The 27078-nt window shown below is 48.4% G+C and overlaps 1 long non-coding RNA gene across 1 annotated transcript in view; it reads right to left on the bottom strand.

Annotated features, from left to right (window-relative positions):
• Positions 1-27078, bottom strand: part of LOC144167031 (uncharacterized) — a 127322-nt gene that overhangs the window by 82278 nt on the left and 17966 nt on the right. Inside the window, exon 2 of the long non-coding RNA XR_013321825.1 lies at positions 4154-4311. This is a non-coding gene — a long non-coding RNA (uncharacterized LOC144167031). The remainder of the gene's footprint in view (positions 1-4153; positions 4312-27078) is intronic.

The raw sequence follows: 27078 nt of genomic DNA, 5'->3' as shown, positions 1-27078 counted from the left end.
GCAAACCGCCATATCTTCACACGACAAGTGGACCGAACTGTGTGGTTTTATACGTGCTCACTTCGAATTTCACTGATTTTTTAGTCGAGGTCACTTTCATGTTGAATTGATACCGCATCAGAAGAGTCAGTTCGGCGGGCGAAAATAAATACAAGGGGAGAGTCGACGGGTAAAATGGCAGCCACCATGACGGTGACTTCTTTGTAAGAATCCTCCACGACGTCGAGGTCGCGGGCGTTCTTGCGCCGGGCCATTGAGTTGAAACCGTGGCGCGCCCTAGATGGTGTACGTAGGTTCCGTGCTAACTGTCATGAATGTTGGGCCAGACCGCGGGCAGAGCAATGAGCCGGACTACTGTCTACTCAAACACACGCGTTATATTCAAGAGGCAATCCAACGGGTAGGTATTGAAAGGGGAAAGACAATATTCACAAGACTCACAGAGGACTGGCGAGGAACGGTCTACTACAGTCCGCTGGGGCGGGCACGATGGATGGAGCGGGGACGGGCCGGTGACCTCGGTGAGTCGACGCGAGGTGGCAGTCTGTCCGCAGAGCCGACGAGACGTGTGCGCCGAGATGCTTCAACTCGGCGTTATGTTCAACGTTCAACCTGGTGAAGAACTTGGCGGCGTCCAGGGCTGTCGTCGGGCCTACACCACGACGGATGGAAACTTCGAAGGAAGCGCCGGCGATGGACCTCGGGCCTTCACCGCGAGGGCGCCGTCCTGCTGTCGTCTTACCCGACCGCTTCCGAGCTCTTTCCTTTTCTTGCTCCCTGCTGGCGCGTTGTCTTCGGCAAGGGCTACATCCCTGGCTCGCCGGATTGGCAACCACTGTACTGGCCCTTCACTACACTACCCCCCCTCTTCAGAAAGTTCTTAGAAAGAACTATTCTCTAGACGTTAGTAATGGAGAACGCCAGTCAGTGGCGAAGAGTCGAAGAGAGGGTGTAACCACTAAAGTCACACAGCGCAGTCGAGTTAATAGAAAAGAAAACAGTTTACACACCAGAATTCAAGCACGTCACCAAAAACAATTCGCATGGGCACGAAACAGTTCAAACAGTTCTTCAAGCTACCAGAAACAGAAACGTCTACGGCGTAGTCTGGTTGAGTGCACTAGAAGAACAAAAGAATGCGTCCGAAGCTGTACACAGCCGGAACACGTTATCCAGAGTAACACTTCCATGTTCATGCGTGCGTGTTTACCGGAAGAGCCTACTGTTGCCTAGAAACTCGGCGCCTGTTCCGCTTCGGGGAGCATGAACTTCTGCATTGACAGACACTCTGGTTGCCGTTTCTGCGCCTCTTACTAGGGTGTGTGTGTCCTGACGATCCGGTAGGGAAAAAGCAGAATTGAAATGCGGTGAACAAGTCACGTTTCGTTCGGGTTTGTGGCTTTCGCCTCCGTTGGCGCTTGCTTTTAAGGGGTTTGTGCGAACGGTAAGGCTGAGTTTTTTTACGTTACCCGCCGCGGTGGCTCAGTGGCTAAGGTGTTGCGCTGCTCAGCACGAGGTCGCGGGTTCGATTCGCGGCTGCGGCGGCCGCTTTTCTGATGGAGGCGAAAAGCAAAAACGCCCGTGTGTTCGAGATTTCCGCGCACGTTAAAGATCCCCAGGTGGTCAAAATTAATCCGGAGCCCTCCACTACGGCGCGCCTCATCGCCTGCGTTGCATAGGCGCGTTAAACACCACAATCAATCAATCAAGTTCTTTTACGTTGCGTACCAATTCGCGGGGTGGTCCCGAAAGCAGTGGTTGGTCCTGCGTATAAGATGTCCAACCTCACACTCCCACGGAGTAATGAGCCTGTTGAAAATCTTTTATTTCAACACCTTAAGTGGTGTTTGTTTCTTCGGCTGAACTTCCAAAAACATCGAGTCTCGAGATGGTTGGAAATCAAATGAAACTGTCGCTGCCGGGATGTGCAGCAACTCGGGGCGCAGACCGATGTTTTCGCGGCCGAATGCGTCACAGTCTCCTTGTGGCTTTTTCGTTTCCGCGGTCTCTTTTGGTAGCGGGAAAACGTCTCACTGGCGGCTGCGAGTCCTTTGGGATTATTGACTTCCGGGCCGTTATTTGAATACGCTTCGAGAATTATCGAACCCGCCGGTGCCTTGTCTTCCTCAGGACCTTCCGCGTTGTCGTCATGAGTATCAGGTGATTGCAAATCAAACTCTCGTTGAGTTGGCATTGAACAATTAGCAGGGTGGCTAGGTGCGGAGCCTGGCTCATGTACGGCGGTACGCGATATGTTGGCCGGACGAACGAGGCGTATGCGCAATTCGAGAGCGGCAATTTCCTTGTTCAGTGCGGCAATCTTTCGTTCATCCGCGTACTTCCTTTCCTCGTACTCTCGGAGTGCCTGCCTTTCCTCTTCCCGTTTCCTTTGTTGCCATTGTTTCAGGATCGCATATTTGTGCGTACCAGCGTCTCTCAAGAGAGTAACATCAACACCGAGTCGCCTCGCCTCCCTACTCAAGGATAGCTCCCTTTCAGCTTCTCCTTCTCCGTGTCGAAGTAGTGGCGGAGGGCTGCACCTGTCAGTCCAAGTCTTGACCCGCCTTCATTATTCTTTCCAAGCCCGCGATATACATGTTGGAATAATTGCGTGGTTGTAGGGCTAACAGCAACCGGACTACAATCTATTGGTAACACGGGAATCCTGGCAGGCTCGCCACTTTTGTCACGAATGGTGGGCTGGACCGCGCGCAGAGCAATGACTCGGACTACGGGGTACACAAACACACGCGTTATATTCAACAGGCAATCCAAATGTTCTATTTCGGTTCTACTTCGGTGAAAAGTTCTAGCAGTTGTATTTCGGTGAAAAGTTCGTCCAGCAATTTGTTTTGCGGACCGGAGTAGTCTTCGATTTGTCCTGCTTCTCTTTCAGTTTTAAGATACTTCTTTGTGAGGTCTTTGATTACGTCGCTCGCTTTTGCCTTGCAATTGCTGAGGGTGGCTGTGAAGGTGCCGTTTATTGCGCTCTTGCTTCTAAGTGGGTAGATCAGATGTCTGAGCAAGCTCCACGTCTTCCTGGTTGACAGTGTGCTTTGCAGGTTGTTGCAGAACTGTAGCCAGTTTTTTGTACAGAGTTGCTTCGCATATTCAGTAGCCAGTTTGTTCAGTTCGTGGATGCGCTTCCGAAGTTTTCTTTATGTCTGTTTTTTCCACCTCCTTGTTAAGCCGTGTCTTGACTCCCATATGTGCAGGAGTTTGGCGTCCACGAAGGGAGTATGCATTGTGGTCGCTATAGTTTGTGCGTGTCTTTTGGTCATTTGAGCTTGGTGTTTAGCTTATTTTGCATAGGTGCCTGGTTCTGTATTTTCTTCTTCTGCTTCTTTCCTGAGTTTGTCTCAGTCTGTAAGCTGCGCTGTGCCTGTTTGCGTCTTGAATTTCAGCCCTCTGATCTGGATCGAGATGATCTCGTGGTCTGAGCCCAGACTCGTCCCTGTGTTTTGCGACGTGGTGTCAAGGACCCCTTGTACAAAATAGCCAGATAAAAAGGTGCCAATGTAATGTGCACTGCAGGTTTAATTATCGGAGACTGCCTACTTAGCTCTCGCGCTGAACTACGCACGTACTTGACGTGACGGGATTGCTGCCTAAAACGGTGTTGCAATGTTTCCACTAAAGTTGTTGGGAATTACTGTTTTGCGCGTGTATTTTTTCTTTGACCCTACTGCGCTGCTGTTTATAAATTCCCAATATACATTCTTGGTACTTTCAATTTTTTCAGCAGTTCCCTCTGATATGAGGTGTGAAAATGAAGCGGGAGAGGACAGCTGTAATCTAACAGAATGAGAGATATGTTGCTAGAATATTGTCTGTAATGGTGTAGGCCAGCAGCAATGGGGCGCAATCATACCATGCAACTTGCGTATATTCGAAAGTTACGTACAAACGGATCACTTCACAGGAACAGCACTGAATAAAACAATTGCACTAAGTCTGGGTACAAAAAATTGTGAATATTTAGGCATCGGCAAATAAGGAAGACGACCGTGTCGATTCCCATGGAGCAAAATTTAATTTTGTTTTAATTTCAAACGCTCACAACTTATACCCGCCACATGTATTGTAAGAAAGATTCCAAAACTTTACAAAGACAAAAATGCTTGATTTATGCTTGTTACGCATACATACTTACTCATTAAACGATGATGAGTATCTGTAATAAGCTGTCATAGTGTGGTTGACGTAAACATCTGAGATAAGCATTTCAAAGCAGTAATCTGGAATAGAAGGGTTGTGGAGAGGGGTGCCTGTTTTTCTTAGAAGATAAAAAGTCCCACGTTGACGAAAGAACTGAAAAGGTTAGACGGGAAGTGGTGTTGCTTTATTAAGGAGGGATACTACATATAAACATATATTGTAATAGGAATAAAAAGAAAGATATTCATCGGTGCATGTGGTGCATCTGGTGCACCACCACAAAGCATGCGAAACATGGTAATGGGACGTGCAATCCGACAGGTAGGGTAAGTACAAAGGACGTGCCAGCGGAAGAAGAAACACAAAGGCGCTAGCGTGTAACATAAGATAAATCGCCTTAGCGCTAGGACATGCAATTGTCTCGGCTTCACGGCTGGGAACAAAAACCCTTCACCTGCTACCGCACAGTCGACTGTCTCATTTAAAGTATCGGTGGTCAGGCGTTTTCATCCCGCCTTGGAGTTTCGTAACCGCATTCTGTCCAAAATGACCAGAGACGCCAGTGAGCAAGCTGCGACGTCATGGTCTCGTGTTATCTGCTTTTGAGAGATGCGTCAGAGTGAGCGGACCACATTTCCTGGCACAGACGAAAATGGTGTCGAATACTGGTGCAAAGCAGGTTCTTTTGTGAATTGGGATCGTTAAGTGTAACTGGCTGAGAAGAAGCAAGGCGGTGGGCGTCAGACAAGGAAAACGTATATTCACGGCCCAAAAACTAATAAAACAGATACATCAACATTATCCTAATCACGTCAAGAGAGACTCTCCTACAAAGAAGTCTTTCCCTCAATATAGTTCGCGGTCACGTGTGGGCCCTTGTCTATGAGCTGGCTCGGTTAGCAGGACTAGGTTCGCTGGGCTCGGTGCCCTTGTCGATGCCGGTGCTGTGGCCGATGAAGAGCACGTCAAATTCGGCCCGGCTGCTTCGTGGCCGGTCTCGACTGGAAGACACCCGGCGTAGCTTGGCGCGAAGATTTCCTGACCGTTCACGTCCAGCGAGAGCGCCCAGGAAAAATGGGCGGTTCTGTAATGAAGATCTCCTAGGAATTCTCACCCAGCCGAGAGCTTCTGGAACCACCTGCTCCTTCCTGCCTCTAGCGCTCGCCACCTCTTTCTCTTCGTCTCTTCCCACGTCTTTTTCCCCAACCTCGGCAAGCACTTCGTCTTCGTTTCATACGGGCCTTCAAAAGCGCCACCTGATAACTGCCTTTCTGTGCGGGAACATAAGAATTCGCGTACCAAATAGGATGACAAAACTACGCTAAAGAAAGCCTTCTTTTGTCTGACCGCTGTAGCCGACATGAAGTACGAAAATCATAAAGCCGACATCCATTTGTGGTCCACATACTGTACTAGTTTCGTTAGTTTTCGGCCGCCTTGCCGTACGGACAGTTTGTCCCGAAAAGCGCTACATACACGAGGAAAAGCCGGCTGAAAAGCTCTTCACCACTTTAATGGGAGAGGTCAACGACCTGTACAAATGCGTCTACTCCTCGACGACAGAGGTAGACAAGGTCTGGCACACCATAAAAGTAATGCAGCGGTTCCTTAGAGGTAGACCGTATGCTTCGCGTGCACAAGGACCATGGCTTCGAATCGCGGTGCCACCCGATTCCCACAGGATGAAAGAGTACGTGTGTTGATAGAATCGCAGAAGGATAGTTGGCCACCATTGCCGGCCACCATTGCTAGAAAGGCACTTCCTCGCCAGAACAGGGATGCCCACCCTGGTGTAGCAACGGCCTGAACCACCCATGAATGCACCAATTAACTCTCGGACCCCAGTATCCAGTGGCAGCGAAACAACTGCTCACGGCGGCGGTAACAACTGTGACGAAGCAGAGGGTGGGTGCTAAGAATCCCTGGACCCGGACTGGCCGCCATTAGAATGTAAACCTAGCAACGTTTAACACGAGAACTTTAGCTCCTGAGCAGAGTCTACTGTTTTTCAATGAATTAGAGGGATATAACTGGGGTACAATAGAGCTTAGTGAGGGTAAAAGGACAGGTGAAGTGCTGAAAAATGAACACGTCCTACATTACCGTGGTCTACTAGAGAGAAGCGAACTGGGATTGGGATTTCTTGTAAATAAAAGAATAGTTGGCAACACATACGAATAGTGTGGCATTAACGATGTAGTAGCCGGTCCTCTAATTAGGCTTAATAGGAGGTAAGAATTCAAGGTGGTACAGGACTATGCCCCCACATCCAGTTATGACGGCCAGCAAGTTGAACGCTTCTGTCAAGATGTGGAATCGGCAATGGCTAAAGTGAAAATGACGCCCACCTCCCATCGCGGGAACCCTGGTGTGATGCGACGCTGAGGGGGTTCAACCGCAAGCGAAGAGCAACCGTCGACCGAAAGGCCGCCGGAGAGCGGCACACCGGTTATATGCGCAGCGCGCCCGAAGGAGAGGAGACCGCGGAAGAGAGAGTACTGCACATGCGCCGGCGCCAGTGCTTCTGCCGCGGCTATGACGCAACACAATCCAACGCAATCCACTTTAATCCAATCCAATCCAGGTCAAATCAAATCCAATCCAATCCAATCCAAGCCAAGCCAATCCATTCGAATCCAATCCAATGCCCCTCGCGAGAGAGGGGCATCGGAGAGAAGAGGGGGTGAGCGGCGGAGAGCGCAGCTCGCGCGGCGAGGAGAATGCGGGAGGGGCGGACACCGACGACGCCGGATGCAGGGACAAGGCGAGTGAATGAAATGCAGTCGCATCTAAAAACACAGTATACCGTAGTTATGGGAGACTTCAAGGCTACAGTAGGCAAGAATCAGGCTGGAGACAAGGCAGGTGGGAACTATGGACTGGGTTGTAGAAATATAAGAGGGACTGATTCGTCGAATTCGCAGAACCGAATAATCTACGCATCATGAATGGATACCTTCTTCCGCAAACGGGAGAGCCGGAAGTTGACGTGGAGGAGCACGAAGAGGGGGCAGATAAACGAAATAGACTCCATACTGTGCGATAACCTTCGCCGTTGTGCAGGATGTGGAAGTGCTTCGAAGGGTGAGGTGCAGTGGTCGTAAGATCTGGAATTAGGCTAGATTTGAGAAGGAACCGCAACAAGATAGAACGATAGAATCCGATCAATGAGCGAACAGCTTTTACCGAGGTAGCAGATATTATAACACAGGAAGCAAGCGACTATCTTATAGGAATTATCACGGAGTCGCACTAGAATTCGGAGGTACGATCGCTAGACAAAATACTGGTAAACTTTCCCAGGAGATGAAAGATCTAATTAGGCAACGGCAAAACATGACAATCTCCACCCTAGCCGACAGAACAGAACTAGCGGAGCTTTCGAAGTTAATCAATAGGCATAAGGGAGCTGACATGCAGTAGTATAATATTGAGAGGATTGAGCATGCTGTACAGAACGGAGGCAGCCTGGAAGCAGCGAAGAGGCCTCTACGCATTGCAAAAAATCAGATGTATGCGCTTAAAAAGCAAGGCAACAAATAGGGATAAAACATATATTGTAGCAGAGGAGTTCTTTGGAGATCTGTACAGCAGCTGCGACATCCAGGGTAGTACCGAGCGAGGAAGTAGTTCAGAGTAGGTAGACATCCCACCAGTAACGACAGAAGAAATAAAGAAGGATTTGAAAGAAGTGCGAGGGGGCAAAGCACCTCCTGACGATCAGATAACAGCAGACCTCTCTAAGGATGGCGGGCATTTTACTAGAAAATCTGGCAACGCTGTATCCGCAATGCCTAATGACTGCGAGTGTACAAAATGTTGGGAAGACGCGAAAATTGTACTAATTCAGAAGAAAGGTGGCATCAAGGGCTTGAAAAATTACAGGCTGATCAACTACTGTCAGTCGTCTAAAAGGTACCTAATAAGGTATTTGGGAACAGGCTTTCTGCCACCTTAGATTTCAGCCAAACCCTAATAAACAAGCAGTTTTTTAAAGGCTATTCAATAATACACCATACTCACACGATCAATCAGGTGATAGAGGAGTGCGCTTAGTATACTGAACTCATATATATAGCCTTCATAGATTAGGAGAAACGTTTCACTCGGCCAAAACCTTAGCAGTCATTCAGACATTGAGGTATCACGATAGAGAGGATCGATACGTAAGAATACTAGAGAAGAATACTAGAGGGTATTTACAATAGGTTCACTGCTACAATCGTCCTCTATAAGAAGAGCAGTAAAGTGTCGCTTCTCGCTTTTGCAGAAAAAAAGCGGAGGCGTAAGATGTTTGTTGGTAAGCAGGGCTAGCTATGCTAACAAATCCCAGTGTCCTTTCATGAGGCCGAAATAATATTTTTGTGCCTGATTAGGTCGCAAGAAGAATTCCTAGTCTGTGCAGTGTACAGACCTCCTAACAGCCACTTTGAGGCGTTCTTTTACGAGCTCTCCAGCTTTCTGAAGAAGCATGGTACTAACCGACACATTCTACTTGAGGGAGACATAAATATCGACACTTCAGGCAAACTAAAAACCACGGCTACTCAATTGCTCACGTTATTAGCGAGTCATGGGATAAAAAGTCAGAATATAGACTACACCAGACCGGATATAACATTCAATAGAGTAACAAAAACACGCACCAACAAAATTTCCACTAGGGTAAACAAACGGAATGTTTTGGGGTGCGTTATTAAGGAAAAAGTCGTTGACAACTATTTCACTACGTTCACATTGCTAGGTGAAGAGAACAAAATCCATGAGCCTTCCAAAAAAGAGAAATTTGCTACAAGTGCAAGTAATGTACACCAATATGTACGTTCTTTGATTGGAATTCGTTCCTGAAACACAACAACATTATAGCTTATAAAGCTCTGGTAGAAAGAATTTTCAAGAAATTAATCTTGTTTTAAGTACTAAGTTGCCGTGTGTCAGGGCACCCCCGGAGAGGGGATGCACCAAAACCCTCCAAAAATTGAAAGAGAAGAACAGAGGAACGGAAATTTAAAGCGCGCGCCAGGAGCGCACCAATCAGAGAACGCCAGTGCCTAAACCCCGAGGAATTATGGTAAAATGTGGCAGCGCACTGGTCATCCAGTCAGAGAACGCCGTGCAGGAGACCAGTGGCGTGATGGCCACATATGGACATGGGAAAGGCAACGAGCCAATGAGATTGCGCCACGGGAAAGCCCAGAGGAGATAGAAGCGGGGCGCACAAAGATAAAGGAGGAGGCAAGAAACCGGGATGCAAGAAATCAGGAGGCGGCAGAGCACGCGAACTTCAAGGAGCGAGCCAGGGGGACGTGGCCAGGCCAACGACTATGCCTGCCTAGCCTGGGCGGGAGTGGGCCTCCTTCGCATCGGCTGGAGCATCGTAGGCGCACCTCGAACCTGTGTCTTCGTGGCCCCAGCGGCGGCGGTCGGGCACCTGCGGCCAACGTCCACGTTCCGTCGACCTTCGTCTTGACAGGCCCCGAAGGGCTACATTCGTGCCGATCCTACCTGTGACCTCCAGCGGCAGCGGCTACGACGGGGTAGCCACTGAGGAAGCACGCCGCCCAAGAGATGACCATGCCCGTCGAACGCCGGCATCAAGGACCTCCAGCAGGAGCGGCTACCAGGGGGTAGCAACAGAGGAAACAAGTCAGGACGCGCGGAGCCCACGCAGTGCAAGGAATGACTGCGCGCATCGAACGCCGGCACCAAAGCGAGACGAGGCCGACTACCATCGTGTCGCGGCCACGCAAGGGTGCGACCCGTCAGCGCCGACGACTGGGGTAGACCAGTCCAATAGGTACGCATTCATATGACACAACTAAGGAATAGTCGTAGTAGAGAGATCTCCTAGAAGGTGGTGGACTTCGGGTTATTCAACTAATGGTGTAGGACTTTATTGTAGAGACTTTTGAGTTGTGATTTGAGTTTACTTTGAGATACTTAGTCAGGGGTTTGATTGGTTATAGTTTGTGTGCAATTGAGTCTTGAGTGCCTTGTGTTAGAACGCCTGCTCATTCAGCGTTCGAGCAGCGGACACCTGCCCTGGAAACGTCTGCAGCTTGTCCTTTGTCAAAGGCTGCATCCGCCGAGGCACCTTTCAGCGACTCGGCCCAAACAAGCGAAGGGAGTGGGCGTGCAGTGTGTGCTGGTGCGTCTGATTCAAGTCATATCTCCGTAGTCAAGCGAAGTAGGTGTGCGAGACACATGTTCGTATCCACACTTTCACCCTGCACCACCTCATCTCAACTAATTTGTCGACAGTACCCGTCGTACCTCTGGCTTCCCAGCGGCTGAAGACTAAGTACAGTTCATATTTTTCCTTCTGTTTTACTGTAGACGAGGACTATTTTGAACGTTTGGGCGATTCCTTCTGCTAGCCAAACGGCTGCATTTTCAAACTATTTCCTGGTAAGCTGCACGCTGATGTGTTCTGTCCCACCGATGTTCCACGTGATGACAAAAAGAAGCGATAGGGTGCAAATACTTTACCAGAATGCATGCGGCCTTTGCACAAAATCGACTGAATTCTTTGCAAATGTGATCTGAAATTTTCCAATCATTGTAATTTCTGAAACCTGTCTTTGTGGTAGCAGTAGTTCATGTGAATATTTTTCAACTAATTACCAAGTTTTTCGTAAAGATAGGGATTTTACTGGGGTTAATCTGAAGGGAGGGGTGTATTCGCAGCGGTTGATAGTGCTCTTTAGTGTACGCGGCGTCCTAACCTTGAGGGCGACATCGAGGCCGTCTGGCTAGACATACGGCTGACCTGGGCCGACTAGCTTTTATTAGGGAGATTTTATATTCCGCCTTATGTTCTTATTTCATCGTTTAATGAGCTCCTGACAGCTATAGAAGAAGTTTGCGCATCACACCCCACTAACGAGCATGTCATTCTGGGTGATTTCAATACACCTGGTGTAGAATGGGACAGGCTTACTTTGATAAGTAAGCCTGTCCCATTCTACAATCATTTCGTGCAGCAAAAATTCAGCATGATGTAAAATTTACTAGACTTCACATTCATTTGGAACTAAATATAATCAGAAACAGTTCTGAACATATCTTAGACCTCCGCTTCTCAAACATAACAAAACACGCGAGTATCAATGTTTGATATCTCTCTCGTCAAACCCGACAAGCTTCATTCTCCGCTTTTTTTTCTGCTCCTTTTTCGAGTGAGCATTGTAGTTCCGCACCAAAGAATAGTTAAGTTTCTCCATTCTGTTACGCGCGTGGGGATTACATTGTTTGTGTAACATTTTCTGTTCGTTTGATTGGCCAGTTATCGAAGAACTCCCTAACTGCGAGGCGCAGTTCGAGTGGTCACTCAAATCGTCAAAAGCGGTATGGATCAGTTTATTCCCAAGTACAAACCCAGCCGCTGAAAAGACCCCTATTGGTTCTCGGAAAAACTTCGTACTGCTCTGATGTTGAAAGGCCGCTCCCACAAAAAGCATAAGAGAACCGGACTTGATCAATAAAAAGGGGACTTCCGCTCCTACCATAAACTGCGTAAAACTCTGTGTGAGCGGCACCACCGTACTTATCTCCATTCTGCGGAGATTAGCGTAAGTTCCCAGCCTGCAACGGTTTGGAGATACATTCGGTCCCGTTATAACAATATTCATATGATCACATCCGTGTTTTCAATTCCTTTGTGGAAGAAGTTCATGATGTCAGCAACTATTTCGCGCAGAGTGCTACTTATGGCCAGTGCGATGAAACCTAAATGCACGTCTTGTTAAATCATGTTCAGGACTCTAGCTTAGTACTATTAGACGAGCAGTTCGTTATGGATACTCTAAGGTGCATGAAACTATCATTATTATGTCGCCCTGACGGAATACATCCGGCTATTATGAAAACATTCCGCAAAATTTTCGCACCAAGTTTAACTGCAATAATCAATAAATGTCTAAAAACAAATGTGTTGCCTTGCCCGTGGAAAATATCTCGGGTGAGTCCAATTTTCAAGTCGGGCACCAAAGCTGATGCGACCAACTATATAGCAGTTTCTCTCCTTTGTGCTTGCTCCAAGCTGTTCGAGACAGCGCTGCACAAAGTATTGTCAAGTTCTGTACAAAATATTCTGACAAGTAAACAGCACGGGTTAATATCGGGAAGGTCGACAACAACTAATAGCGCCTGTTTCATGGAGCAGGCTTCGGCAGCAGTCTGTGAGAGGGGCCAGTTGGACGTTGTCTACTGTGATCTGAGCAAGGCATTCGATGTTGTCTGCCACACATTATTACTTAAAAAGCTTTTACGCTCGGTAGTTTAAACACCGCCAGTGGCAATGTTGGATTTAGACAACCGATTCTGTTTCGTTAGCATCAACGCGCTGACGTCTGCTATGTACTGATCAACAAACGGTGTGCCCCAAAGTTCCGTGCTGGGCCCTTTATTGTTCTCCATTTTTATCAACTAAGTGTCAGCTGCACTTAAGAGGTCTTTTTTTATTCTATATACGGACGACGTCAAAATAATCGGACGCATTGAGACCATTCATGACTGCGTTGCCTGCAGCAAGGTATATCCTCATTTGCTATATGGTGCTAGGATAACCGATTACATCTTAATTCTATAAAAACAAACGCCATGTCTTACACCCGCAAAACAAAACACATTTTCTTTCTCTACTGTATTGACGGCGGCTCCCTCTCCAGAGTAGAAGTAATCAAAGTTCTCGGCGTCCTCTTCGACAGTGTGCTAACTTGCTTTCCTCATGTTGCTCAAATTACTCGGCCAGCGCTTCGCTCCCTTGGCGCTGTATGCAGGTTTTCACGAGACTTCCAGTCTCCTTTGAAAACATTCTTAAATCTGTTCAGAGCACTTTGTATTCCCCAACTAGAATCGGCCTCTGCCATTTGGAATGGAACCTGTAGATGTAATTGCCATATTGTTGCGTCCCGATAGACACAGGCAAAAATCGGCTGTACGTTGTTGCACCGATTTATTAGGGGCGGGGCGCCTAAAATGGAGAAGGAGGAGGTGGCCTTTATTGTGGCAGGAAGACTCTACGTCAAGTGGGGTAAGGGGAAGTAGAGGGGGGGGGTTGTAACTTGGGACATCTTAAATGCGTACAGTTCGACCCAAAACAGGTGGGCTCCTTAGGCCGCGTGGGGTGAGGAGAGCAGGCTCACGACTCCAGACTGCTTACGCTAGACCGCTTTTTAGGGAAAAGTGTGCAATTAAAGCCAGCATGGAGGGTCAACTACAGCCTCTCTTTACATCGCCTAAAATGGAAATGCGAGAGAGCACGTCAAATCTCAGCAAAAATGGCTGACCGAGACAAGCACGTGGGCCCGGGGCACGCGTTTTGTGTCGTCGTCTTCGTGCTAGCCGGCTTACCAAGAAACACGGCAGGTATCCATAACTTGGAGATTGTACCAAGTGCAATGACCCTTACATACCTTCAACAGGGGATTGCCCTGCTTAACACACAATCCACTCGACATTTTGCGCCCCGTCGAAATAGCATCACCCCGATGCACGCAGAGTTATTTAAAATGATAGATGCACTTATGGTCTTGCCCAAAATGAGTCCGTCAACGATCGAAGTATGGCTGCATGCGCACAACATGAACGACGTCAGGGCAGCGGTTACGGCGGCGTCGAGACACGATGCCATCGTCGACAACTTCGTACGTTACGTCTGAAACCTGGCGCAGCACCCGATATGATCCAAAGTACCGTTTAAGACGTTTTTCACAGAGTCCTCGACGTCGGACGGGAGTCCATACCCAGACTCTGTCGCCAGGTTTGTACACAGCAGTCCTGTGGCGGAGGTTGTAGCGGTGGGAGTCTTACAGCTGTTGCCGTCTTGTTCGAATGCGCGCCAGCTGCCGCGCTTCCTCTGCTCGTTCCGTGAATTCGTGCAGTTCCGGTGGTGTCATGGGGCAACATTGCATCCAGCATGGTGGTGACAGGTCGGCCATAAAGAAGAGAGAACGGCGTCATTCTTGTCGTGTCTTGCTGATCCGTGTTATAGGCGAACGTGACGTATGGCAACACAGCATCCCACGTCTTGCGTTCCACGTCGATGTACATGCTGAACATGTCCGCTATTGACTTATTTAGGCGCTGAGTAAGGCCGTTTGTCTGCGGGTGATACCCGGTCGACTTGCGATGGGAGGTACCGCTGAGCCGCATGATTTCCTCGACGAGAGCAGCAGTGAATGCTTTTTCTCGGTCAGTAATAACGATAGCAGGAGCACCGTGGCGGAGAAGAATCTTCGTAACAAAAAACTGGGCGACCTCGTGAGCTGTTCCACGCTTCAGGGCTTCCGTTTCCGCGTACCTAGTGAGGTAGTCCGTGGCAACTATAATCCACTTTTTACCAGCGAATGACATCGGAAATAGTCGAAAATGGTCCATTCCGACCTGCTCAAAAGGTTTTGCTGGAATCTGAACAGGGTGCAGTACACCCGCAGGTCGGAGTGGCGGTGCTTTACGACGTTGGCACTCGTGACACGGGCGTACGTAGCGTCGCACCGTGGCTGCCAGCTTGGGCCGGTAATAGGATTGCTGGATCCTGGCTAGGGTACGGGTGTAGCCTAGGTGACCCCCTGACGGCTCGTCGTGGCAAGCCCGCAAAACGTCGTTCCTGAGGGCTACGGGAACCACAAGAAGGTGGCTTCTGCCACGTGGGGAAACGTTTGTCCTGTAAAGAACTCCATTCCGCAATCCGAAGGATGATACCCCTCTCGAAAACAGCTTCGGTACGGTGAAGGTCCGTCCTAAGAATTCGATGAGGGGTGCAGCTCCGGATCTGCGTGTTGATGCTGCGACAGAGAGGATGCGTCCAGAACGCCAAGACATGCGTCGTCATCGCCGTAGTCATCTGACGACGCTGGAATAGCTGGTACTCGCGAGAGGCAGTCGGCGTCGGCGTGTTGTTGACCGGACTTGTACACGACAGTCACATCAAACTCTTGAAGCCTAAGGCTCCAGCGTGCTAGGCGTCCGGGCGGGTCTTTTAAGCTCATTAGCCAGCAGAGTGAGTGGTGATCGCTGACCGCCGTGAACGGACGACCATATAGGTACGGTGGGAATTTCAGCACCGCCCATACGACGGCCAGACACTCCTTTTCGGTTGCCGAGTAGTTGACTTCTGTCCGTGAGAGTGTTGTGCTGGCATACGCTATAACTCTCTCGGTACCGTCTTGCTGTTGCAGAAGGACAGCTCCAAGTCCAATGTTACTAGCGTCCGTATGGAATGTGCTGGCGGCGTTTCCGTCAAAATGGCCCAGTACTGGTGACATTTGCAGCCGTTGCCGCAGCTCGTCGAACGCTCTTTGTTCTCTGTCACTTCAGAGGAATGCGACATCATCCCGCGTAAGACGAGTCAGGGGAGCGTCGGGTCGTCGTCGCTCTATCTTGAGTCGTCGTCTGCGTCGCTTGAAGGTCTTTACATTTGTGATCTTGAGCAACCTTGCCTCCGGAGGTTGCTTCGCCTAGTTTTCCCGCCGGGGGCTGGAAAACCTCCCAGGGCGGCTGTCTCGAGTGTTACGACGGGTCGGCGAGAATTGGGCTGCGGGAGACGGCGAGCGTTATCGACGACTGTCGGGAGACGTAGGGTTTTGTGCGGCGAGATAATCGGCGATTTCGGCAGGCCGCTGTCCCAACCGCGGACGAGAAGCTGTAGGAGAGAATCCAGGAAGACCAATGTCGCGACAGGGGCAGCGTCGCTGTATGTGGCCAGGTTCACCACAGTGGTAGCACAACGGCCTCCCGTCTGCCGTGCGCCACAAGTCCGTCTTTCGTACTGGCGGACGTACAGCAGGTTCCTGTGTGGGCCAAGGATGTACCGGCAGGGGTGGCTGGCGACGTGGCCGGGACAGCAGGTTCCTGTGCGGGCCAAGAATGTACCGGCAAAGGTGTCTGGCGACGTGGAGGGGGTGGTGGAGTCGGCAGTGTTGGAGCCTACTGACGAATAGCCGCGGCGTAGCTTGTAGGGTTCATTGTTGAATAACCTTTACGGAACCCTGCTTGTTCTTTAGGTTGACTGAAGTGTAAGGTTGCAGAGATTCGGTTAGCGATTACCTTGGTAAATACCTTGTAGACGACTGACAGTAAGCTGATCGGCCTGTAATTTTTCAAGTCCTTCATGTCGCCTTTCTTATGGATTAGGATGATGTTCGCGTTCATCCAAGATTCCGGTACCAGTGCGGTCATTAGGCATTGCGTATACAGTTTTGCCAGTTTTTCAAGTACAATTTCTCCGCCATCCTTCAAGAGGTCTGCTGTTAACTGATCCTCACCAGGTGCTTTGCCCCCTTTCATTTCTTTCAAAGCCTTCCTTACTTCTTCGGTCGTTACTGGTGGGATGTCTATCTCTGAACTACTGTCTCGTTCGGCATTATCCTGTATGTCCCGGCTACTGTACAGATGCCTATAGAACTCCTCGGCCACTGTGACTATTTTATCCCTATTTGTGATGACATTGCCTTGCTTTTCCTTAAGTGCATACATCTGATTTTTCCCCACGCCAAGACGTCTCTTCACTGCTTTCAGGCTACCTCCGTTCTTTACAGCGTATTCGATCCTCTCCATATTATACTTCCGTATGTCAGCTGTCTTACGCCTATTGATTAACTTCGAGAGCTCGGCTAGTTCCATTCTGTCAGCTGTGGTAGAGATTCTCATAGTTTGCCGTTTCCTGATTAGATCTTTCGTCTCCTGAGAAAGTTTACCAGTATCCTGTCTAGCCATAGTGCCCCCGACTTCTACTGCACACTCCGTGAGAATGCGTGTAAGGTTGTCGCTGGCTACTTGTGTCGTAAGATCGGCTTCCTCGTTAAGGGCGGAATATCGGTTCTGCAGCGCGATCCTGAATTCTTCTACTTTACGTCTTACTGTTAGCTCATTTATCGGCTTCTTTCGTACTAGCTTGTTGCGGTCCCTCCTCAAATCTAGGCTAATTCGAGATCTTACCATACGGTGGTCACTACACTTTACCCTTCCGAGCACTTCCACATCCTGCACGACACCAGGGTTATCGCATAATATGAAGTCTATTTCATTTTTGTGCTCCCCATTCGGTCTCCTCCAGGTCCCCAGCTCATTTATCGGCTTCTTTCGTACTAGCTTGTTGCGGTAATCTAGGCTAATTCGAGAACTTACCATACGGTGGTCACTACACTTTACCCTTCCGAGCACTTCCACATCCTGCACAACACCAGGGTTATCGCATATTATGAAGTCTATTTCATTTTTGTGCTCCCCATTCGGTCTCCTCCAGGTCCCCAAATGGGGACCATATTCACACGATCAATGAGGTGATAGAGAAGTGCGCTGAGTATACTGAACCCCTATATATAGCCTTCATAGATTATGAGAAAGCATTTGACTCGGTCGAAACCCTAGCAGTCATTCAGGCATTACGGAACCAGGGCGTAGATGAGCATTATGTAAGAATACTAGAGGATATCTATAATAGGTCTACAGCTACTATTATCCTCCATAGGGAGAGCAGTAAAATACCTATAAGGAAGGGTGTCAGACAAGGAGACACAATCTCTCCAATGCTATTCACAGCATGCTTACAAGAAGTATTCAGAACATTGGATTGGGAACAGGTGGGAGTAAGGGGTAATGGAGAATACCTCAGTCACCTCAGATTTGCTGATGACGTTGCCTTGCTAAGTAACTCGGGGGACGAATTGCAAAGCATGCTTTCCGCACTGGGCGAACGGAGTAGAACCGTGGGCCTGAAAATAATATGCAGAAAACTAAAGTAATAATCAATAACCTCGGGACAGCACAGCAGTTTGAGATAGATGGCGAGGAAGTGGAAGTGGTAAGCGAATATATATACTTAGGCCAAGTTGTGACCCCAGATCCCAACCATGAGGCAGAGATAATTAGAAGGATCAGGATGGGGTGGGGTGCATACGGCAGACATTCTCAGATAATGAATAGCAGCCTACCATTGTCGCTCAAGAAGAAAGTGTATGACAGCTGCATCTTACCGGTACTCACCTACGGGGCAGAAACTTGGAGGCTCACTAAGAGGGTTCAAGTTAAATTGAGAACGACTCAGCGGGCAACGGAGCGGAAAATGATAGATGTAACATTAAGGGACAAGAAGAGAGAAGAGTGGGTCAGGGAGCAAACTGGTGTTAAAGACATATTAGTAGACATTAAGAAGAAGAAATGGACGTGGGCAGGGCATGTAATGCGAAGGCAAGATAACCGCTGGTAATTAAGGGTAACAGAGTGGATCCCTAGAGAAGGCAAGCGTTGCAGGGGGCGGCAGAAAGTTAGATGGACAGATGAGATGAAGAAGTTTGCGGGGATATATTGGTCACAGTTGGCACAGGACCGAGGTAATTAGAAAATAATGGGAGAGGCCTTTGCCCTGCAGTGGGCGTAGATAGGCTGGTGATGATGATGATGATGATGAGCTTGTAGGGAAATGTTCCGTCGGCGGACCGGGTGGTGATAACACTTGGTGTATCTCTCGTGCACCATCCTGGCCAAAGAAGGAGCCGACTGCTGGGACGAAATACGAAGATTATTTAGCTCTTCGCGAAGAACTGACCATATTAGGTCCCGCAAGGAGCTCTCGTCACAGGTCATACTAGCGACATCGGTGCGACGTCTGGCTGTAATACGGGCATATTGCCGGCTACGTTCCTGCACTGCCCGCTCGATAGCCGTGGCGTCCTTGATAAACTCCTGCACCGTGCGTGGTGGGTTTCTAACAAGCCCAGCAAACAGCTGCTCCTTGACTCCATGCATAAGGTATCGGAGTTTTTTTGGCTCAGACATGGCTGGATCAGCGCGGCGGAAAAGGCGAGCCATGTCCTCTGAAAACATGGCGACACTCTCGTTGGGCTTTTGAAAACGCGACTCCAGCAAACGCAGCGCTTGGTCTCGTCGATCGGTGTTCGGAAAGGTTTCCTGAGCTCCTGACGGAAGTCGTTCCAAGTCGCCAATCTCCTCTCATGATTCTCGTACCATGTGCGAGCACCGTCCTCCAGCGAGTAGTAGACTTGCCGCATCTTCTCGCGATCGTCCCATCGGTGGAAATCGGCAACAAGCTCAAAATGCGCGAGCCAGTCTTCAACATCTTCGAACACCTCACCATGGAACGCGTTCGGGGTGCGGGGCTGATGGAATATCACCTGGGAGGTGGCCATCACCGGAGGCGGTCGACATTGAGGCTGAGGTGTTAACACCGGAGGTGAGGTGGCCATCACCGGAGGCGATCGAAATTGAGGCTGAGGTGTTAACACCAGCACGTTGTTAGGCAGGCCCGAGAGTTCTGGGGACAGACTGAGCGTGTGGCGACTGGTCCGATGCACGGGGGTGTCGACGACATGAGGCCTTTCAGGGCTGGTGTCCGACTACGATCCAGGCATGGGTGTACCCCGCACCTCTACCAGTGTTGCGTCCCGATAGACGCAGGCAAAAATCGGCTGTACGGTGTTGCACCGATTTATTAGGGGCGGGGCGCCTAAAATGGAAAGGCGAGAGAGCACGTCAAATCTCAGCAAAAATTCCCCCGCACCTCCCCGAGGGGGATTGTGAGGATGCAGAAATGCGAACGTTGAACGCAACGTCCTCGGGTACCATGCGAGGAAGGCACCGCATAACCTTCGATACGTCGATTGGCACGTTCACCGCCTGTCCCTTGATTCCAAACTGCCCGTTGCCTCGAGTCAGCCGCCTGATGCTCATGAAGGGGAGTCGAGGAGCGATGAGCCGCTCTTCGACCGGGTTCAGATCAGGAAGATGCGCCGGCCGAGGAGGATAACGATAGCCAAAACTCACGCAGCCCTCCTCTTCGCAGCTTTGTCTTCTTCTCCTTCTTCTTCAGCGGTTCCCCTACGGGAAGATGACGATGGTGGTTGAACGCGAAGCTATCTCGTGATGGATTGTTTAATTGGCCAATCCCAAGGGGCATCATGCCACAATCATCATCAGACGCGCTGCGGACGCCGGCCAAGGGACGCACGACAACCGGCGACTATAATGCATTTCTGCATAAAACACAGGGGCAAAGAACTGGGTTCATCGGAAGCAAAAACATCCCCCTCGCAAGGGGCACGATCAAATGCAGAGCATTTCCGTGGGGGGTGCGCCTGCAAGTCGTATGGATTACGTATTGGTTGTTGTTGTTGTAATTGTTGTCTTCCAGCGTAGACATTGTCGATGAAGTCGATGGTGAAACGTGAAACGTGCCGTGAACTCCCTGCCGCGGCTATGACGCAACGTGGAGCGGCTATGACGCAACGTGGCGCGGCTATGACGCAACACAATTCAACGCAATCCACTTTAATCCAATCAAATCCAAACCAAGCCAAGCCAAGCCAAGCCAATCCAATGCCCCTAGCGAGAGAGTGTTATTCGCCGCGAGCTCGACATGTAGGTGGCGACAGCGTCGCGCTGCTAGTGTGGATGCTCCGCTGAGCGGCCCGTAAGAATGCACACTGTGGGCGCGCTTCGTGCCTTTTTCCCGCCGTATGTGCGCACGAAAGGTGCAAACAAGAGTGGTATGCTGTAGTTCGGTTCCTCAACGTTCAATGCATAGCATGGAAGCGGCAGTCAGTTTTCATTACTACGCCAAAAAAGCGACGACTCATCGGGAATATCAGAATGGCGGTAATTGTGGCAATAAACTTGTACGCTGTGGTTCGTAGCAAGCTCGATCTTTCCAGACTATGGCTTTGAGCCTTCAATCGAAACAAATCAGGAAGAAACAAATAATAATAAATAAATAGAAACAAATCAGGAAGCATCGATCTCTGAAATTCAGTTTACAACGGCAATCTCAATCGCTTTCACTGGTAGCGTGACGCATTCTTGCATTTGTGGGATGCTCTGAAATGGTAACATTACTTAACTGCCCCGAAATTCTTTCTAAGAGCTTACGATATTTTTTTGTGTGTTCAAAAGGTAACATGAAATTACTGAATTTGATCAGCGCAGAGATGTAAATGTAACCGCTCTAACGGGTCTTTTCAATTAAATTTTAGCGACTCTGAAGGAAGGTTTGATGAATAACGGTTTAGGATCACTTATTTACGGCTTTCGCCGCAAGTGAACTTGCGAATTGAATTGTCCACGCAAGCAGTACAATCAACATCTCATGTTTAGCTAGGTTTTCGCAAAGTGACAAGCAGGTTTACAGTGTGCAAACCAAGCTTTTGGGACCTCACAGTGAGCAGATATTTTCTGTTACGGCTGCTCTGTTGACCATTTGCGTTCCTTTTAAAATCTAATAGGTGCCTGCAACAGCGAGATGTGTTTGCATTCTTGCGTATAAGGTCGCTTACGAACCCTAAAGATGGGAATAAACGAAGTTGCGCTGTTGCAGATGTAGTAAAACATTTCCTTTTTACTTCTCGTTGCGAATCAGCGCAACGGGTTCCCGGTAACTAACTTGTTTTGTAAAGTGAATATCGCCTTTGTCTTGGCATGTAATTATTTAGGATTGGTTAAGAAATGGAATTCTGTGCATTTCGTTTTTTCTTTTTCGGGAAGTAAGGGGGGGGGGGGGTCCTAACTACACTAGGCGTCGTGTTCTGTAGCGGTGAAAAAGCAATACGTATTCTCAAAACGGATTAACCCCCCTTTGGTGGGGGATTGTCCAGGAATTGTGCTCGACTTTTTCAAAATTGTATTACAAGCAAGCATTGTGAAATTAAAAAAAAAAAACAGCGAGTCTTGGCACACACCTCTCACACATGTGTGCAACAACGTGCATTATATTACGCGTTTTCTTCTCTTTCTTTAAACTTGGTCCACCTTGAGAGGTTAAGACGTGACCATATTAGGCATTTGGTTATGCTGAGTGAGACACGTTTCTGGACAAGGTGATTCATGTAGGATTTGAAAATGATATATATGAAAATGACACACCAAATGCCACATGACAGACGCAAACTCACAACTGCTCAATTTTACCGAAAAATCCCCCCTAAATACTCTTGCGCATCCATAGAAACGTAATTTAAATAATACGTAAAATTAGCAACTTGATACAGTTGAATAAATGTTTATTCCTCCTCCTCAGTATGAACAACGACTGTCCAAAAATGGTATTTATTTTAGAAAAGGTACGGGAAGGACACAATCACACACGCGCTTGCGGGTGTAAAATACGTGTCCGGTAATGTATGGGCGATAGCGCACGGGTCGTGTGCAGTGTAAATGTTTTTGTTGCTTTCTTCTTTCTATAAGGACACAGCGCAATTTTACAAGGGTGTGGAATTTGCACGCGTATGCACAGGTCTTGTCGCTTCTTACCCGTTTCGCGTACTAAACTTTTAAATAATCTCCACGCCACTTTCAAAAAGCACCCTTCGACGTTCCCGAAACGGCAGACGACTGCAGTCAACAATAAGAAAGGTGCAATGTGTGGAAGCAATGTTTATAACACGTTTCACACTCAAGCGGTGACCAGGGCGGAGATGTTTCGTGGAATTAAATCAGCGCATTAACCCGCAACGGCCGCTGATTATTGCGTTTGTAGATGAAATGCGCAAGCAGAGGTAACTATGTCATTGCTTACTGCCAAACGAGCACACATATTGGTTGTTTTGTCAGGTGCAGCACGCGTCTTGCGCCGCACGCAACGTGAAAAGGCAGACGACGCAAGAGCGCCATCCACACTAGGAGCGGTTCGTCCCGCCGCCGCCAGGGGCCGACTTTGTTCGCGCTCGGGGCGAATAGCGCCGAAATCGCGCTACCACACGAACGCGTGATGTTGACGTCACGATCACGCAACAGATGTTAGCGACCGGAGCGCGCGCTAACGACATATGTGGTTTAAGCGCGAACCGACCGCGGCGAGAGAGCGCGATGCGAGCGCCCCCACCTGTTCTTGCGCGCGAACCGACTGTTGCTCAGCGCGAACCCAACGCGGCGAGAGAGGGTGTTGCGCACGTCCGCACCTGTTGTGCGCCCGAACCGAACGCGGCGAGAGAGGGTGTTGCGAGCGGAGAGAAGGCGAGCAGGACGCGGGGGAGAGGGCGCACCTGTGGCCGACGGTTGAATGAGTCAAGGATATAGTTCATAACCTTCCATTCTCTGTCGGCTTTGTGGCGCAGTGGCTAGAGCACCATGCACCTTGCGTTCCGCCCGCAGAGTCGTGGGATCAAAACCTGGCGCCGGTAAGTATTATTTTTTTATATAGTGTAGGGGGAGCGATGCGGACTACGGACGTCAACGCGGGTGACATCGTGAGTTAGTGAAATGCCCTGCATTTAAAATGGCTGACCGAGACAAGCGCGCGGGGCCGGGGCACGCGTTTTGTGTCGTCGTCTTCGTGCTAGCCGGCTTACGAAGAAACACGGCACGTATCCGTCACTTGGAAATTGTACCAAGTGCAATGACCCTTACATACCTTCAACAGGGGATTGCCCTGCTTAACACACAATCCACGCGACAATATGGTACAGTATGTATAGACCACATGTTTATCTATATTTATGCATCGTTTTCCCTCTGAGCCTCTCCCGAAAACTGTTTCTTTAAGTCCGGCAAACCTGCTCAGACCTTCTTTTCTATACAACCTGCTTCATGGTACTATTTCATGCCTGGAACTGCTTGCATCAAACAGCTTTCGTGTTCCGAAAACGCAACAAGGCTCAACCACCTGTTTAACACGGCTAGATCCCTCAGCACATGTTCTCCTCTTATAGACTGCAGTGTCTAAATAACTTTTACTCCGGGGAACTCAATATTTTTTACCGTCCTATTCGGCAGTTTTTGGCTGGGTTGTTAGCAGTGGCGCACTAACTTCATTTCGGCAGTACTCTCTTTCTCCAGTTTTTTTTTCTAATGTGTGCATCTATTTCACAGAGTTGTTTCTCATTTGTTTGTGTATAATGTTGAAGCTGCTGGTGTAATAGTTGTATGTACTGACACACTTTTCTTGAAAACTCGCATTTTGCCCTGCATTTTAAAGGGGCCCGGGAAGGCCACAGTAACATATATTATCATTTTCTCTATTTTCTGTCAATAGTTCTATATATTTTCTGTATTTTGTTTTATACATTCATGTGTCATGAATGCTTCATGTTACCCCGTCCTTGTTGCCATTCCTCTTCCACTTACCGTTGTCTATTGCTATGCTTATTATAGGATGTCGTTTTACCATGTACCAGAATTTAACGTCTCTGTTAATCGTGTAATATAGGTGGTATGTTTTTTATTCTTTGTTGTATTGCTATTGTTTTATTGGTTTTCACACACTCACGCTTTTTATAGGCGGTTTATGTGTCAGCTGCTGATGCATTTTAGTGCTCTCTTTTTTTTCTTCCCTCTCAGTGCACCAGCACGAAGGCTTCAGCTGTTCCTCGGCACTTTAATAAAGGTTGATTGATCGATTGGTTGATTAATTGATTGATTGATTGATTGATTGATTACTTGATTGATTGATCGATCGATTGAGTGATTGATTGATCGATCGATTGAGTGATTTATTGATTGATTGATTGATTGATTGATTGATTGATTGATTGATTGATTGATTGATTGATTGATTGATTGATTGATTGATTGATTGATTGATTGATTGATTGATTGATATTATACTTGCCGAGTGAAAGTGGCAAAGCATGCACTGCAAATCCTGGCTGCCTTCACTGAGCAAGAGAATGTCGTGTGCAAACCATAGCTGGCTGAGAAATTTCCCATTGATTCGCACTCCGGTTTTCCTCCACTTAAGCTCTCTGAACACAACCTCCAGACAGGCTTTCAATAATTGTGGTGATACTGTGTGCCCTGGCCGCACCGCCTTTAGTATAGGAAATTTGCACGTTCTGTGACGGAGCCGTATGGTTCCCGTACAACTGTTGTATAATTCTTCGAATGCGCAATGTGTGCCTCTTCGACTCAATGTGATAACGCGACGAGTTTATTACTGCTGAAGTAAGAACTGAGTCGAACGCCTTTTCATTATCTGTGAATGCCATATAGAGCGGTGCATTATACTGTGAGCACTGTTCGATTACCTGGTGGGTAGCGTGAATATGATCTAAAGTTGAGAAGTACTTCCTCAAACCGGCCTGCTCTGGTGGCTGTGGGAAGTTCAAAGGGGAACTTAAGCTGTTGGAGATTACTTGGTAAATAATTTATATGTAACGCAGAGGACGCTGGTGGGCCTGTAATTGTTAAGGTCTTTGAAATAACCTTGTTATGCAGAAAAAACTACATTCGCATTTTTCAACACCTTTAGCACAATTTAAGAAGTCCAGGACTGCGGGAATGGTGCTGCAAGTTTTAACATCACAACGTGGACACCAAGGCACAATATACCAGACGTAATGCAAACTTCCCCTGCATGTTTTCCTTTCTTCATTGCTTGGAGCGCCGACGCTACCTCATGTGACGTAACCGTTTCAACCTGATCCTCGCCGTTTACGAAAAAACGTGTCTCTGAGTCAGGAGTACAAGCAAACAGGTTACTGTAAAGTTCTTGGCTATTTGTGTATGTCATCAGTATTCTTTGTTATGTGACCAGCGGCGTTCCTGAGTGCATACATTTTATTTTGGCAATAGTGAGCTTCCTTAAAGTCGCTTTCAAACTCGCTCTGTCTTTCATTGTTGGTTGACCTTTTGGAACATTGAAAGCGTGGATGTCAGAAGTCCGGATTTTTTACCAATGTGGAGAGCTCTGCTATTTATATTTGCCCTCGCACAGTGCGGACTAACATTTTCTGGGGCTGATCAATAAGGTCCTTTTTTTCCTATTATAACTTGGATTCGAACTCGGGCTGTTTTTCTCATGGGGCTAGTGACTCCGTGACTCCGTGACTCATGTGACTCCGTGACGGCATGTGTGAAATGATAATTTAGAGAGTCGAAGTTATCGTTTTCTATAAACACCACAGAGAATTTGTATTCAGTAACAATTGGAATTCTTCCGCTTACAGTCCCACGGAGGGCACGTTAAGCGTCTTCTGTTTCCGAATCTTTGATCTTTCATTTCGTTTAATTTTTTTGTGTATGTGTGCGCGTGCACGTGTGTACGTGCGTGCATGCGCGCGCGCGCATCTGTGTGTGTGTGAGCGTGTGTGTGTGTGTGTGTGTGTGTGTGTGTGCGTGTGCGTGTGCGTGTGTGCGTGTGTGTGTGTGTGTGTGTGTGTGTGTGTGCCACCTGTAACACGCGCGCGCGCGCGCGTGTGCGTGTGCGTTTGCGCGTGTGAGTGTGCGCTTGTGCGTGTGCGCGTGTGCGCGCGCGTGCGCGTGTGTGCATGTGTGCGCGTGTGAGTGTGTGTGTGAGTGCCTTTTTTCCCCTCGGTTAATCCACAAGAGGTGTAATGCAATAATATCGCAACGGTCATGATATCTGCGGTTGCCGGAAATAGGGGCATGCGCCTCGTCAAGCCGCTTGTAACAGTAGCTTTTTGCGGTTGTGCCCTCCTTTTGCGAAATAAAGGAAAAATAAACGATTTGATTTGAGTGATTTGATTTTAATTCCTGCCTAATACGACTTCTGACCTTCTGTCATCTCTTGTTTTAATCCGGCCAATCTTATGTATGTCGTGCATCATGAAGGCAGTGCCAGGCAAAATGAAGTCATTTTCTTTTTTAGTTCCACCATTCGGGCCTTTCCAAGTTCATTTTCTGTTCTTACATTTTCGAAAGAACGTATTGATTGCGTGCAGATTGCTCCTCTCGGCAAAGAAAACCAGCATTGCTCCGCGGCGGTTTCTAGACCCTTGGCCAAATGTCCGTACGGCAGGTTCACCTATCTATTGTGCCCCTATTTTCGTATTGAAAGAGCCAATAATGACTCTGTACGGACCTTTTATTTGTCTAATTGGATGTAGACGCGTGGACCTGCACCATACGCAACATGTGCTTCTTGTTGAGCTTAATAACGAGAGATGGTACATGCTCAATGAAGTTGTGAAATTCTAAAATAATCGCTACGATAGACCTAAAAACCAGATATTT

Source organism: Haemaphysalis longicornis, unplaced genomic scaffold (assembly GCF_048455015.1).
Source record: "Haemaphysalis longicornis isolate Haplotype H1 unplaced genomic scaffold, Haemaphysalis longicornis Haplotype H1 scaffold_2, whole genome shotgun sequence".
NCBI lineage: Eukaryota > Metazoa > Arthropoda > Arachnida > Ixodida > Ixodidae > Haemaphysalis > Haemaphysalis longicornis.
Note: the sequence above shows the minus strand (reverse complement) of the source record. Positions and strands in the feature narration are given on the sequence as shown.